The sequence below is a fragment of the Amborella trichopoda genome, chromosome 10 (assembly GCF_054954075.1).
Source record: "Amborella trichopoda isolate Santa Cruz 75 chromosome 10, AtrichopodaSantaCruz75HAP2 v2.0, whole genome shotgun sequence".
Classification (NCBI taxonomy): domain Eukaryota; kingdom Viridiplantae; phylum Streptophyta; class Magnoliopsida; order Amborellales; family Amborellaceae; genus Amborella; species Amborella trichopoda.
In genome coordinates this window covers 28,756,808-28,773,419 of record NC_142345.1, presented here as the reverse complement: position 1 = coordinate 28,773,419, position 16,612 = coordinate 28,756,808, and the positions used below count along the sequence as shown (strand labels likewise).

General features: G+C 36.1%; 1 long non-coding RNA gene across 2 annotated transcripts; it reads right to left on the bottom strand.

Annotated features, from left to right (window-relative positions):
- Positions 1-4,208: 4,208 nt before the first annotated feature.
- LOC148780121 (uncharacterized) lies at positions 4,209-7,620 on the bottom strand. Of its 2 annotated transcripts, none has more exons than XR_016042760.1 (2): positions 7,451-7,620; positions 4,209-4,588 (listed from the first exon to the last, which is right to left on the bottom strand). It is a non-coding gene; the product is annotated as an uncharacterized LOC148780121 (long non-coding RNA). The 2 variants fall into 2 exon arrangements; XR_016042761.1 differs by lacking the exon at positions 7,451-7,620 and adding an exon at positions 5,624-5,888.
- Between the last annotated feature and the right edge of the window lie 8,992 nt (positions 7,621-16,612).

Here is a 16,612-nt window from a genome sequence, read left to right as displayed (position 1 = left end):
AAATTATTAAGATGAATTGATGTGTGAGGCTAATGTGATGGTTCTTTTTCGAGTAAATCAGCTTATCATATTTTGTTGCATAAAATTTAGTCTTAGAGAGTTCCACTAAAAGTTGAAGTCTTCCTTTGGGTGTTATTTCAAGGAAAAACTTTGACAGTTGACAAGTTGAATAAGTGAGGAAAGATTGTAATGAAGCAGAGTTGCTGGCAGTGATTCAAGGTTTGAATCGTATCACGAATCGTGATGTTCAACTCCCATGCATTACCGAGGGGGATTCCTTGAATGTTATTACTTGGTGCAACCTCATATCAAGGGTCCCATGGAGATTGAGGTTGGAGTTGATGGAGATCATGGATCTGGTGCATGAGAAGAATGTCACTTTTCAGCATGTGTATAGGGAAGATAACAAGTTTGCTGATCTCTTGGCAAAGAAAGGTGATGATTTGCCGTATTTGATTGTTTCACATGATTTTATTGTGTGAGATCTTTGTAATTCTCCTTTATAAATACATTATGGTACACTGTAAAAAAAAAAGATGCGCCAATTACAATAATATGATATGAGGTGTATGTAAATGTAATTTTAAATGTAATTTGCCAAAGAATTACGGAATGTACACAAATATTTCCAACCTAATAAAACATTGTCTTCATATGTAAATAGAAATACACCTCAAATCCTTAAAATTACCTAAACTTGTTTTATTTTTATATTAAAGGAAAAAGTTATTCACCCAAAAAAAGTGGAAAAAGTTAATATAGGGCGGCAATCTTGCCTATAGATAGTTTCAGTAATCTACACCGTTCAACTTAGTTTGACAATATACATTTGATATTGTCTTAAAGGACTTGTCAAATCTATATATTTTTATTAAATAATAAATATAGAACACTGCAATTTTACTTCTACAAAGGAATTAAGGGTGGCCCATATGACTATACCCTATGTTAAATACCAACCCACTTCTAAGCAAACAAATGGCATCCCCAAAGTAATATCGGATAACACAAGGAACTGACTCGTGAACTCTTGGATGAAGTTACATGGCGTGCATGAAGTCAGTGTTTTAAAACCTAGATCGGCTGGCTTGATCATACACTGACTGGACCGAATGGAATCAACAAACCAAGCCTGATCAAACCAATTTTTTAATGTACGAACCAATCTAAATTTTTTTAAAAATATTTTAAAACAATAAAAGTAAAAAATAATAAATAATCAAAAGGATGAAACCAAGCCATTTAGTCCAACTAAATCCCCCGGTTCTTCATAGTCTCGCTAGTTTCTTTGACAAAATTGATAAAGTCTATCAAAATTAGTATCATTCCTCATTCTAGTAAGGAACCTAGTCTGTCTCTGCATATTCCCGATTTCGATCTCCTACTCCAGATCGAACACATTGTTTTTTAATCATTTCATAAAGTTGAATGATAATTAATCATTGCATAAAGTTGAATGATAATTAAGAAGAGGGAAAAATTGAAGAATTGTGGAGTATCGACACACTATGTACCCTTGAAACAAAATAGATGATAATATTTACGTAAGAGTAGAGCCACCACCGGGCCTGCTCGGGCCAGCCTTGGACCGAAAAATGTTTTTTCAGCCCTTGCTCTAGCTAGAACTTGACTCAACCCGAATTTCAAATTGGGTGGTTGTCAGAGTACCTTTTAATAAACACAACGATCTAAAAACAAACTTCTTAGACTTCGTGACTCTCCCAAACCATCCAATTTGACATTTAATGAGTGAGACTTATTGTGACCTCTATGTATGAAAGATAAATAGCCTCTTTATAGATAATCCCTATTTATATATATATGATCTCCACGTTTGAGATTATATATCCTTAAAAATTGAGTCAAAAAATCCATCTCAAAAATATAATTTTAAGAGGGGGCTCATTTGTATGTCCTCTCAATGTGACATTCTTGTTCCTAGTTGGGCTTTATGCCACAAAGAGAGAAGCAACGGAGGTGGTTTGGTTTGGGCCGCGCATCACATGGCCGCACTAGCCCGAACCATTGACAATCCCGCTTAAGAGATTGAGAAAAAGCAATCCAGAATGAGAACTAATATTTATACAGGGGTATGAGAAAATACAATCTAGATGGAGAAGCAATAGGTAAAGTGTTCCATGAGTGAGTGGGTGCAGGAGCCCGATGACTCTTGAACGTGTATCTTCAAAATGGATGTTGTATTAAGTGTACATGGTAAAATCAGATATGGGTGGAGTCAAAAAAATCTCCTATTAAAAAAAAGCACATTTTAATGTTCAAACTCTTTATATACATATGATCAGCTTGGTTTAGAGGATGAATGTTAAAAATTTAAAGTGAATTTTAAAAGAGACCCGCACATGTATATATAAGTCGGTTGACTTATAGAAACCCCATCCAAAATAATATTTGTGTGAGTGCTTAAGGGAGACATCTATATAGGATTTTGCAAATGAATATTATAGAGAGACATGCATGTATAAGTTGGCCTATATGAAGTCGTATGAATATTATAATTTTAACCATATAAAACTAGGGATTGTATACAATGAGACTATTTACCTTTGATACAAGATGGTTATAATTCCTTACAACCATGTGAAATTTGATTGCTTGGATGTGTCAAAAAGTTTGAGAAAATTTCTTTTGAAGTTTGAGTTTCGTCAATGGAATAATTGCAGCCACCCAATTTGTTAGGGTAATTACATATGTGTTTTATCCCCACTTCTTTATGTTTTCCAAATTTGCCCCCATGTTTCAAACATGGGAATGTGCTTTAATGTTATTTATCTATTTATTTGTACATATTCATAGGGCAGTCTAATGTAAAAAAAATCAAATTGCTCTATTTATAGGAGTGGTCTATTTTTAACAACCAACTACCCTATATCCATACTATGATGCGGTCCGATATTTGAAACATTCTACTTTCAAATATCGGACCGTCCATGGATGTTCTGCACCCCTACCCCAAAACCAAGAAACAGTAAAGGAAAAAAAGAGTAATTGTTTTTTTTACCTCCAAAAAACTTATCTCTGTCTCTAAATAAAAAATCAAGAAAACCCATTTCAATCTCAAATAATCTTCCTCTCTCACTCTCGTATAAAGCATTACAATTACAATACAAGCGATTCTTCTCTCTACAACTGATCTCGAGAACCTATTCCATCCTCCAAAAGAAGCAATTCTCTTTCTCTAAAATACGGTCACTACTTATTACTCCCCTGCAAGAAAACCCTCTCTCCTCAATGGATATTAAAAACTAAAATTATTAAAATTAACACGAGCAAGAGCAAAGTTAGAAAAAATAAAAATTTCGGAGAAAAGACTTTTATGTAAATATGCCATATTTTGGGACCAGTATGAAATTAGTATATTTTTATATGGTACAGACCTAACTGTTTATCCATACTAAGGTGTTAGTGCATGAATAGTATAAGGAGAAAGTTTATATATCCTTGCAACCTTATACCATTGAAGTAAGGTGCACCTAAAAATTCCTACATAGATAGTTTTTTGATGTTTGAGAACCCTCCAATTGATTATCTCGACCTCGAGATGTACGGAAATAAAGAAAAAAAAAGAATTTTAAATCCAAAAACTAGTACATCTTAAAATAGTACATCTCATAACAAGTTATTTGGACCTATAGTTTTTCGATGGTTGAGAACCCTCTAATTGATCATCTAGACCTCGAGATGTATGGAAATAAAGAAAAAAAAAAAAAAGAATTCCAAATCCAAAAAAGAGTACATCTTATAACAAGTTATCTGGACCATCTATTTTCAAGATTTTCGAATGTTTATTGATACGATTGATCAATATTATTTTTGGAATTCCGAATTTTATAACTATGGATGAAAATAAATTTTATAAAAGTGTACACTGGGGGTCAATAGAGTCGTCACCTACAGGTCTACATCGCTTAAAGTTGCAATCTACAGGATCCTTGATGCATACAAAGGACCGAGAAACACTCCCTGAGTACTCTTGTCCTTTAACAGTAGCATTCATTTCCTCATCGATAATGGCATGATATAATGCTAATTAATAACAAAATTTCACTCTCAAATAAATGCATATTACGTCACATCCGTCATTATGCCATTATTAAGCCAAATCCTACGCCAATGTGAATATGTGCAGATACCACAATCATGAGCCATAGAAAATAAAATGAAAAAGTAACAAAGAATGGGAAAGAGAATTTCTGCCAAATGTCCATAAACTGTCATAAAAAAATTCCCTCTATAATCTACATCAAGGAGTCCTTCTCAGACAACCAACACACCAATTGTCCCTCAAAAACCAAACAAAAATTCTGCACAATATAAGTTAGACCACTTCTCCCTAAACCCAATCACCATGCCAATGACAAAAGCATAGAAACATATTACATTGGAAACACCACAATCAAACCGGGCACAATAGATAACTACATCACAGTGACCCGAAAATAGGGCAGATCAATGCTTCCAACCAAGCTCATGCTGCAAACCAGATTTTATGTATAGGCCAAGAGGCCAAACTGAGATTTCGTTCAATCGTTCCTCTGACGACTCACCAATATTTTATGCCTGCAATCACCTGCAGTTCAACAGTCAATGTTCATTTTCAGCAGTCAATAAACAACTTAGAACGCCCCATATAACATACACAGGCAATTCAGCAGTCGATGTTCACTTTCAGCAGTCAATAAACACCAAAGAATGTGTAGGAGAGCATTGTCCATTATGAAAATTCTAAAGTCATAGACAATCCATACACATGGATCAACATCTTAATAGACAAAAAAAATTGAATTATACAAGAAAATCAGTTTTGTAGCATAATTGTTCACAATCAGCATCTCGCACATTCGACTCAAAATGTTCTTATAATAGCAGATGGATAATAAGGCATAGAACATTTGACATATCTCCCTAACTACTACATAGTAGTTATCCTCATTTCCTTTTAACATTGCATCAAAAAACTTTTTTTTTATCACGGCAATAGTACAGATTCAGGGGTAACAGATCATACAATTTGCATCTAATTCATAGTAGATTCAGGGATAACATAATAGTTATCCTTATTTCTCAGGCTCAGTACAATTTCCAACATCTAATTCATAGTAGTATCTCCAATCTTACCATATTCCACCATCTAAAGAATTTAATTAGGTAAGAGCTAAACATAGCTTTATTAGGGTTCAGTCCGCATTCACAAAGCTTGCTAATTACCAAAGAGTAAGTAGAAGCATCAGGAGAACATCCATCTCACAGCATAGCTTCGCATCATTTTAATGCCTCATGTAATTGATTCCCACTACCAAGAGACCCTATTAAACAATTATAAGTGTGGATATCAGGGCCAACCCCTCTGTCAACCATCTCTCTAACCTAAGAGGAAACCTAGGGAAACCTATGGAGTCATTACCAAAGGCAGAAGAGAACCCCTGCCATGGAATTCTCACTAAAAACTAGCTGGTGTAAGATGGGTTTTCTAATTGGAAAGGGTGAGGTTTGATTCTTCCCATCTCTCTCGTCTTGTTGATGCTTGGATTGCATGTCCATCAATGTAGCCAACAAGCCATTATCAATATAAAAAAGAAAATAGAGGTGAAGCCAAAAAAGTCACCTGTGTGGCGAGAGGGAGACACGCTACTGTGGTGGATTTTGCTGGTGTGGCGAGAGAGTGAGAGACGCTGCTGTGGTCTCTGTGGAGAAGATGCAGGCCTTCCTCGAGAATGGCTGAGAGAGAGAGAGAGAGAGAGAGAGAGAGAGAGAGGAAATGGCTGAGATTAGAAAGAGAGAGAGGGAGGGAGGGAGAGAGGGTGAGGGGTAAGGGAGGGGGTGGTGGTGGAGTAAAAAATTACATGCTCCCTTGGGCTAATTTTTGCGGCATTAATTCATGGGCCAAAACTCATGAAACAAACTATCAACATGACCCAAAAGTTTTTGGAAGACGATCCATATTTCGAATTTTTAACCATTTTTTTTTTTTCACTCATTCATCTCAACATTTTCATCTCAACTACACTCACTTTACGAGTATGTAGTTTCTTGACTGCCAATATTCTACCTCATAAATCACAGGTGGTCTCACAACTGTCTTATAGAACTGCCTTCAGATTCATTGGTATGCGGCAATCACATAAAACTCTGTTTCCACATCTCCACTTCGTCCATTCAGCTCTAATTCTATGTGCAATATATTTCTCAATCTTTTTCATTTTCCTAGATTATCGAACCAAGATATCGAAAGTGTAATCTTTTTGGTAATTTTTGGCCGTTAATATTAACTACTTCTTCATCTCTACTTCTATAATTACTAAACTTTTATTCCATACAATTTGTCTTAGTCCAGCTAATTTTAAAGCCTTTAGATTCTAGAACTTTCCTCCAAAGTTTTAAGTTTGTGTTGACGCCATTTAAGATCTCTTCTATCAAAACTATGTCACCCACGAACAACATGTACCACGGTACCTCATCGTTTAGGTGCCTAGTTAAGTTGTCCATAACTAAGACAAAGAGGTATATGAGAGTGTAAAAAAACCAAATTACATAGACTTGCACTTGGGCAATGAGACAATCCAAGTGAATACAACTCAAAATTCTTGTACAATACACCACAAATGAGCTTACAACCTTCAATTACAATAGCATAACTGTGATTACAGTAGACAAATGACTGAGTATACACTCAAAAATAAGAGGAGACAACTCAATTAGGGTCCCATGAGCAACATAAAACAAAACTACACATAGATATCAACGAACTAGACAAGTATGAGGTGATTTTAAAACTTCTACACCATTGAATTTTAATGCAAAGTTATATATCAAATGACTTCACAAAACTCAAGGAAACATGATCACTATTATTACAATAAATAAATGCTCAAATGAATTATGCAATGCAGCATGTCCATGGGAAGCCAATCGCAGTTCTCGGGTGCCCAGTTCACGGCCCTAGGCCTTAGCTATGTGCCATAAAGTGACATCTGATGGCATATCTCAAAATTCAACCAAATTCATCATGTCAAGAGTGGGAAGCTAATCAACTACTGATATACACTAGAAACATGGAAGAATTTGTAGAGATCAAATAAACAAAAACATAAGTGGAGCTCGTGGGAGAAATCTTCAAATTAGATCACAAAACAGTCTCAAGAGTTCACAAAACCGTGCCATAGAAATTCGTTATAATCTCCTCTCATAAAATCAAGAATTTTATCTATAAAAAATGCTATTCAATTGACTGATTTTGATGTGAAAAACTCAGAAATATCAGTCAATTATCCTCCAAAAATCTCAAAGAAAAGGTCATGGAAACTAGATCAATTTATGCACAGATGATCCCTTCAACTATATGGACTAAATTTGATCAAGAATTCATGAATCAATAATCAAATAGATAATGGAACCTTGCTGTAATTAGGAAGCAAGAAGAAAATACTAATACTCAATTGATGGTCTTGAAAACTAGATCATCCATGGCTTTGATTAAGCTTGAATTCATCATCAATGGAGCTTTCTCTCACTTGAATTGAACACACACTTTTGATCTTATGGAGGAGAGAGAAAGGAAGAGGAATAGCTTTGGGTGTGCCACACAAGTGTGACCAAAGAGAGGGTGGTGTGCCACTTAAAGAGAGAGAGAGAGAGAGAGGGAGAGAGAGATTGAAACCATAGTTGTTGGCAACACTTTGAAACACTTTGAAACCTGAATCGTTTCAGGAACTAGAATCGCAGAATTGTGGCCGACTACGAGATTCCTATCTTAGGTATCGTTGTCCATACAATAGGAATCGTTAGGAACGAGATTCCCAGTTTTTGAAATCGTGTTTTAACCGAAATAGATCCAAGTTCCATCCACATATGGAATCGAGATTTCGTCCTCCTTAAAATCGAGATTCGCAACCCCTTGGAATCAACACTTCAGGAGCCAAGATTCATTAATATGAAGAATCGAGTTTCTAACACATAAGGAATAGAGATATGTTGTTGTTTCGAATCGTGATTCTAACATATTTGGAATCAAGTTTTTGAAGTATATGGATCAGAGATTCATGCCAGTTTGAGATCGAGATTTACAATCATATGGAACGTGGAAGGCGTTTGACGACCCCTACTAGGAATCAAGATTTAATTTTTATGGAGAAGGAAGCCACAAACATATCTTGAGCCCCATCAACTTTAGAACCTATAGTGGATGTTTTTTATTATAAGGCTTCCCAAATTTTAAAGTGACTGTGTTGATTATTGAACTTGCGGTCATTATATACAAAATACAAGTATTTTAAAATGGGTGCAGTTTGTATGGAGTTTAGGCTCTAAATAATAAAATTAGAGCCTACCTTCAAATAGTTTCAAGAAATGTGGTTTCAACACCAGAAATCTTTGTGATAGCCTTAAAATATATTTTCATCTTTTTTTATAAAGTTTAAAGCTTCAAAAAGTGTAGATCGATGTATCAATGAAAACTTCAAAATCTTGAAAATTGATGATTCAAAAATTCATTACAAAATACACTATTTCTAAAACTTGAAATCCATTTTTTTTCTCATGTCCATGCATCTTGATGTCGAGATGATCAAGTTGAGGATATTTGGGCATCAAAACAATCTCTTTTAGTGAAGTTTTTGGGGTAGGATCTAACTTGACTGTTTAGAGCTCGGCTCTAATAAAACTTTTCCCTTTCTAAATTGTGATGTTGAATTCATTATTATAAAGACAAAATAGGATTATGTCTATGCCATGGTTTTACTTTTAATCGTATATGTTGTATTTACTAGTTACATTTTAAATTTAAAGTAAAGGCCATCCATGGTGGCACAAGTAAAATAATGAAACCCTGAAACCATTAGAAGCATTCGAAGGAAGATTGCTACCCCAATTGACGTGGAATCAAGATTTAATCCTTGCTGGAATCCAGATTTGATATATTTGGGAATGTCTACCCACAATTAACGGGTTCAAGTATTTAAAGATGCGTTGGATCGAGAATTTGAAAATAAAGAATTGAATTTCCTTGGTTCCAATAGATGGTTTCTAAAGATGTGTTGAATCGAGATTATGAAATTAAGGAATCAAGTTTCTTTGGTTTCAAACACGGTTTCCGTAAATATTCTTAATGGAAATGCGGAATTGGATTTCGGAACAAGAAACGCGAGGTCGATGGAGAGATTCCGACAACTATGAATTGAACTCAAGTGAATGAAATGCATGGCTTAAGAGGGTATTTATAGGCCTCTAGCCCCCAAGTATATTGATGCTTCTAGATAGATGAATCTAGGCCCTCCATTTCATCATCTTATGGTTACAAAGATAGGCTTGATCCTAGCCCACCATCCACCATCATCCATCAAGATGTGTGGTATGGATTTAAGAATCATTATCCTTTTTTAATAACCACAATTTACTCCAGTTTCTCTAATATTAAAATACCCATGGTCTTTTCATATAATTGAACTTAAAACCAAGCTAGAGGGCAATACCCTTGAGGTAATTTGACAACTTCTAGCAAAAATCAAATTTGAAACTTCCCTCTACTTTTTAAGAGCAAGAGGGGCTAATCAAATCGCGCAATATAAGCTAGTTGGTTAAGGGCACAATTTCCAAATACCTTTAGGGTTTAAGTTGAAATTTCAAACCCTATGTCCCTTCTAGAAGGCTCACACATGTGCACAAAGCACTTGCTTTTTACATCTAACATGTGCTCAAAGTAATTTTCTAATTTTCCAAAATATCACAAAATAACACATTTAAATGCCCCTTAACATGAAATAACAAATACACAAAGGACAAGGGCGTCTCCATGGGGGGTTGATGTCACCCCCACATCACCTCCACGCAAGGCTGATGTGGGACCCCCGTGGCACCACGTGCACACCCATAGGCCATTTGGGTGTTTCATAGGGGGATTGTTTGTTATTTTGCAAAAATACATCCAAAAAGCTCATTTTCTTGTTAAAAAAAATTCCCAAAATCCAAAAAAATCATTTTAATCATTTTCTATCAAATAAAATGCTTCAACACTGTATAAAACATTTCCAAGGGAAATTAGTCTCCTATGGAGTTGAATTAGGAATCAGAGCACTCCACTCAACTAAACCTAGAATCTGAAGCCACCTTCTTGATGTGACCGAACAAACTCGTCACCTACAGTGTATAATCAGGGGTTCATAATGTGATTTATCAAAGTCAAACCAATGAGCGACCTTAAATCCCCAAGTAATGTGGATTCCAGGTGCACCCCCTAGAGGAAATGCACACACATGGTGTAGGGGTTCCTCTCTTGGCAAGTGCATACCTCTCACCAATGTATCCCTGGAAGAGCGCCTTTCCATGCATTGTGATTGTTTATGCACATGCTATAAGAAGGTTCTAAGAGTCAGAGATTTAAGCCAATGTCGTTTGATCGACTCCAACCTTCCCATACAAGGCTATTTTGTCATTGAGCTTATATCATCAATCATATAAATCACATCGCCTTGGCCCATTACACAATCATGAGGCTCAATCATAATAACCGATCTTGACAAAGCAGTAAGCTGCAACCCATACAAATCCTCCTCATAACTCACTCGGGGTTCTATGACTCTTGGTCCCACTCCAAGTTCCTAGAGTCATGTTGGTCTAATACTCCCACTAAAGTTAAGAGCTATTCAAATGTCAGAATTTGAAGGCCTTTAAAGGACATAATTCCAACAATATGGGCTCAATACTGACCCCTGATGTAGAGCAATAAAAACTCACTCATCTCTTCACTAGTTGCTCGTATACTAGTTAGCAATCCCTCGTACATCTCTCACCAAGTAGATATAGTGTCTAGAGACTCCTTTCTTTCCCAACACCCACTAAATCAAATCTTGAGGTACTCTATCATAATCTTTTTCTTTATATCTTATCATCGTTAAATAAATAATTCTAAAATATATATATAATTTTAAGTTCTTAAAGGCCTAGATCTAAAATGGAGAGCCAACATCCACTAAATTTCTTTCTTAAGGAAATCCAGCGTAACCTTTTTCTTTTGTCCCCAAGGTTCAAGAGAGTGTGAGCGCAAAATTTGGGCGCAAAGGGTTTTTTTTAGGAATTTTTGTCCATCAGCTAATGCTGGAGAAATTAGTTCAAAGGTGTATCCAAGTATTCACATCCTGCCCCTAAATACATACATACATGCATGCATATACATACATATACATACACACATACACATATACAACCAACCTATAGAATAGTTGAGGTTGGACGACCCAGATTGAAGGAGAAGAGACAATCTAGACGGGCAAAGAATGAGGACATATTTTACCCTACATTTTCAAGGGTATCCATTTATTTTTGAAGCGCATAGATGAGACTTACATGTGTGCCAAATTTAGGGTCCATCAGAACCCCACTTTTTTTTGGTAAATATTTAATCTAAGTTGTCAAGCTTATGCTAATCAATAGCTTGGTCCACTTATATGATCGTTATCCACACACATACACACACACAACAAAAAGACAAGCAGATTAATTCAGTCCAAATGCTAGTTATTGCAACGTGGGTGTACCACTACATAAAAAATACAAGAATCAAATAATATAATACTTATACATGAACCAATGATGAATCCAAAAATCCAGCAATAGTTATAATGAGGAATTCACAAGCATTTGACTATGGCACAAGTATGAGACATTAGGTTTATGAGCCAGATGTCGGAGATATGCACCTCTTCTCTAAATTTAGGACTTAGAATAAAGAAAATCTTTACAAAATTACTTTGGGAGAAGAATCCGATCAAATCCAAAAAAGAATCCATTTGCATTGGATTCCATGTGTCTCAAGAATGCTCACCTCTTCTCTATATTTAGGACTTAGAATAAAGAAAATCTTTACAGGATTATTCTGCGAGAAGAATCCGATCAATCCAAAAAAGAATCCAGATGCGTTGGATTCCATGTGTCTCAAGAATGCTTTCTTCGTAATGTTTTGGAATAAAGAATACAGTAATGCCCATGTCGTACCATACCTATGTCCAACCGTGTTCAACGCAGGTCCAGAGTCTAAGAGTGAATAATCCATACAACACATATTGTAAGGCACTCATTTCAAACTAGAGTTATTGAATTTTAACCTAGCCAACCTACCAAGAAAATATAAAACCTTGACGAAGGTGCTTCTTTGGGGCATCCCCTTGAACCTTTTCTCTAATCTCTACCTTTTTCACTCGAATATATTTTTAAGGTGGCCCCATGCCTAAAAACAACCATTAATTTCATAAGAGATACTTGTCAATGGAATCATTGTTTTCCTTTGCAACCAAGGCTCTAATAAATCATTATTAATGTTTTCTTTCTATATTACATGACCATTAACTAAAAACTATATAATTCCATTTTTAAGTAATTTTATGGTTGCTTTCATGGCTACTGGAATCTCTCTGCAAAGTTTGCAATTCCGATTCAGAAACCCCATTCGGCAATTCCGACAAGGAATACCGTTTAAACCTTTTCAGAATCTCGATTCCATCGTTCATGGAATCTCAATCCCAACTTCTTCGAATAGCAATCCCAACATTTATTCAATCTTGATTCCACATTTGTTTATTCCTGATTCCACATGTAATGAATCTCCATTTTTTCAATTTAGAATCCATGGCATCAAGTACCTCGATTCATAGGTGCAGAGAACAATGATTCAATCAACATGGCATCTTGCTTTGACCTCCACAGAATCTCAATTCGAACTTTTTTGGAATCTTGATTCCACAAAATCAAGTACTATTGTTCATAGATGCACAAATCTACAATTCGTTGTAATGAAAACTCACCTCCCTTATTATGGATTCTGATTTCAGTTATTTGGAACCCAATTGGAGGGCATTGCTTCTCAATGTTCTCATGGTTAGGATCTCTTAATAGTAATTCGATGAACGCAGTGTTGAATTATTTATAACTTGAATCAACTTTCAAATGCAAATATTTAGAGGTAAGATATCCTTAACATGTATGATTCTAATGTCTTTTGCAGGTAAAAAAGATCAAGACAACTTGGTCCTTTGAGCATTAAAATTTATACGTTCTACATATTTACCCTTATTATCACGAGGCGCAAATCCCTCAATACGCCCAGGATTTGCATTCATCTTCTTATTCTTTTATTAGTTACTATTTTTTTGGAGAAGTGATGTTTTATATGTAAAACCTCTCTTTGTTTTGGACAACTGATGCTTACGATATCAAAGCATCAAATTACTCAACACCTATTCTGAAGTTACAAGATGCAATCATCTTTATGTCATATTTTTTTATAGAAAATGACCAATAAAATCAAGTGGCCTATGTTCTTCATAGGCTGATTTCCTTTATCGTGCATTGTAATGATACATTAGAGAAATTTTAAGTTGAGAAATTTAAAAATAATGTGCACATACAAGTGTGCCAAGTTGATTAAAAAATGGTCGTGAAACTCTTTGTTGCATTTAATTTTGTACGTCGGTATCAGACTATTGTTTTGGTAACAAGTTATAAATGGTTTGGTAACAAGTTATAAATGGTTCGGTAATAATTATTGCCAAGTAGAACAAAAAACCAAGACTATCCATGTGTCTACTTGATGCTTGATTATAAGGGGGTTACACATATCGATTGCCAGATGACTCGAAACTAGAATCTAAGTTGCTATGAATCTCGATTCCGAATTGGTATGAATCTCAATTCAAAATGCCTAGGAAGCTCCATTCCATAAATGAAGGAATCTTGATTCCTTATTGGTCAATTCCAAATAAGTCGGAAACTCGATTCCATAGTTCTAGGAATCTTGATTCCATCTATGTAGGGACGTTGATATCATTTTAGTCGTATCTCGATACCTCTTGTATGGATGTTGATTCTGAAAACATGAATCTTCTAGCTGGCCGCAATTCCACGATTCCTATTCCTAAAATAATTCGGATTCAAAATCATTTTCAACAATACTTGTTTTCTTGCATTTATGTACTATATGTATATAAGTTGTTAAATCCACAATGTTGAAGGATGACATAGTTTCAAGTATAAGCAAACTCTTAAAGGTAGCTAGGAATCCAATTGTAATGGAATAATCCTCAACCAAGAGTGTCACACCACAGTTCCAGTTGCATACTCCTTAGTGTATCACCCCTAATGGGGATGAAGTTATCCAAGAATACACACCAACACATTATTTTGTAAAGATTCTTGACCATAGGTGCAAAGATGAGATACAGAAAGCTAATATAAGGAAGCCTCAGCTCCTCTTCCATGGAGGTCAAGAATAAGGTAAATGTAGATGCCAAGTGCTGGCTAATAAGGAGAAGATACTCATCATAGCCTGAGACATCATGGAAGACAAAAGGAAATTTTCATCCTCATGCACCATTAGAAATTGAAGGAAATGATCACAAGCTCGCAAAGATTGCAGTGAGCTTGACCATCTCATGGTGTTCCCCCACGAGGTTTTTTATAGGATTTCTGGCAAAATCACTAGGTCGATAATACCAACATACCTTCCTAGCTTAGGAGATGAAACTTGACATTTTCATTAAATAGTGTGTTCCAACACCACTTAACTGAAGGACCAAGTGACCTCTATTAATGATGACTCTGCATGAATCCAAGATAGATTTGGCCTCAAGAGCACTCAGAGCCCTTAAGACACTTAGTGGTGTCTACGCTCAACATATGCAAACAGATCTAGGATTCCATCAGGATGTGCAACTTCCACAATCATAATCTTATAATACTAAATTCATACAAGTTGGATGAGATGATTTGTGGAAAATAGATACAACTCCAATACAAACGTCCCAAAACACATTGACACAATAAATCAACCATGAACAGTTATATACAAATCAAACAAGTAACAATAACGAATTCAACCAGTTAAAACGTAAATAAATGACCGATTAACGTCAAAGCAGAAAACACACAGCCACCTATTCCTTCATTGTATTTTTGCATCAGCTTTTTGGTTTAATTGGATAGGGGTGGTGATTCAAAAAGCGAACTGCCCATCGCCTAGGCGGCAGTCCAGAAGGCTTGGGTGTATCGCCTTGGCCTAGGCGACCAATCTGGGTGGTCGATCCCTAGGCAGCCGCCTAGGCGAGTGCCCAGCCTTGAGAGGCTGCCCAGGGGCAAAAAAAACCATTCGGCGAGGGCATTTTTTATCTTTTTTTTTATTTTAAGGCCCAAAAATTCGGGTTTTAGGTTCATTTGAAACCTAAAACTTGTTGGAGCCAAATTTAGAGAGAGCTCCCAAAAAACTAGATTGTGGTGAACTTTTTAGTAACGAAGGGTTACTCAAACTTAACAAAAATTGATCAAAACATCACCCATTGGTATTATATTTACTTTTTGATGTTTTGCAATGTTATTAGGGGGTTTTTTAGAAGATTTTGAGTATTTAGAAGCATCTTTGAGGTGGAAGTTTGAAGATTGAGCAATCAAATTCAAAGTAAGTGATTTTTTTTTATTGGTTTAGTCATTTGCATTATGTTTTAATTGAGCAATCAAACTCAAACTAGATTGCCCTAAATAATATGTAGTATAATGTGAATTATTTATTGCAATATATATAACTGATACTGAAATAACTGCAAAATACCAAAATCCTTATTTGGATTCAAATGGGCTGCCCAGGTTCTGGGCCCCCTCCTGGGCAGGCTGGACCCCCCAGGCTGCCCAGGACCCGCCTAGCGCTTTTTGAAACTATGGCTAGTGGTGACCCCACCATCCATTGAACAAATTTTCTCAGTCTTCTACTCTCCACCCTATCCCAAAGCAGGTCTATGCTCGTAGAGAGCTTCTGGCCTAGCCTCCCTACGGACAACTTGGAGAGAATCAAACTACAAAATATTTAGAGCAAAACACAGAACGAGGTCGCCATCATTGAATATGCTAGAAATCTCATCATTTTTTGGGAAACAAACTTCAAAGGTGTCAAACACTTCTCCAGGCCTGATTTCACCTCCCATTAGTCCAGGATCATCAAATACATCTCCCAAAATTCCATAGTCAGCCCCGTGGACCCCTCCAACAGGAACCATAAAGCATAACATTGAAGGATGCTCATCGGGTAATCTCGACACTTGTGTATTCAGGCGTATTTTCCACGCCTCAGAGGCAAACACCATCTCCTCTTTCTAAAACTTCCTTAGTACAGGTGACCCAATCTAGGCTGAGGCAAACGCACTGCTCGAAGGCTTAAAGAGATTTAAACTAGATTGGGGAGAAAATCTCATAGTTGAGGGGGACTCAAAGAATGTCATCTTGTGGGCCAATGGGAGTCAATGTCCATGGAGACTCTCATATATATTTGATAAGTATTTCACCTATGCAGGCATCATCGAGTTGTCTTCCATCATATTTCGTGGAAAGCCCATGCAATGGTGGATGCCCTGGCTGCATAGGGTGCTGCTACAGGTGGTGCACCAAACATCAATTGAATTATTTATCTATCCTTCTAACTCCTGCATCTTCTTTTTTTCATCTTTTACTCTTCCTCTTTTTCTCCACTATGTTCTACTCTCTACTCTCTTTTTCTCGACCCTACAGTCTACCTTCCTCGCTTTCTCCCTCACCTTATTACTCTTTAATTTGTCTATCCCATGGC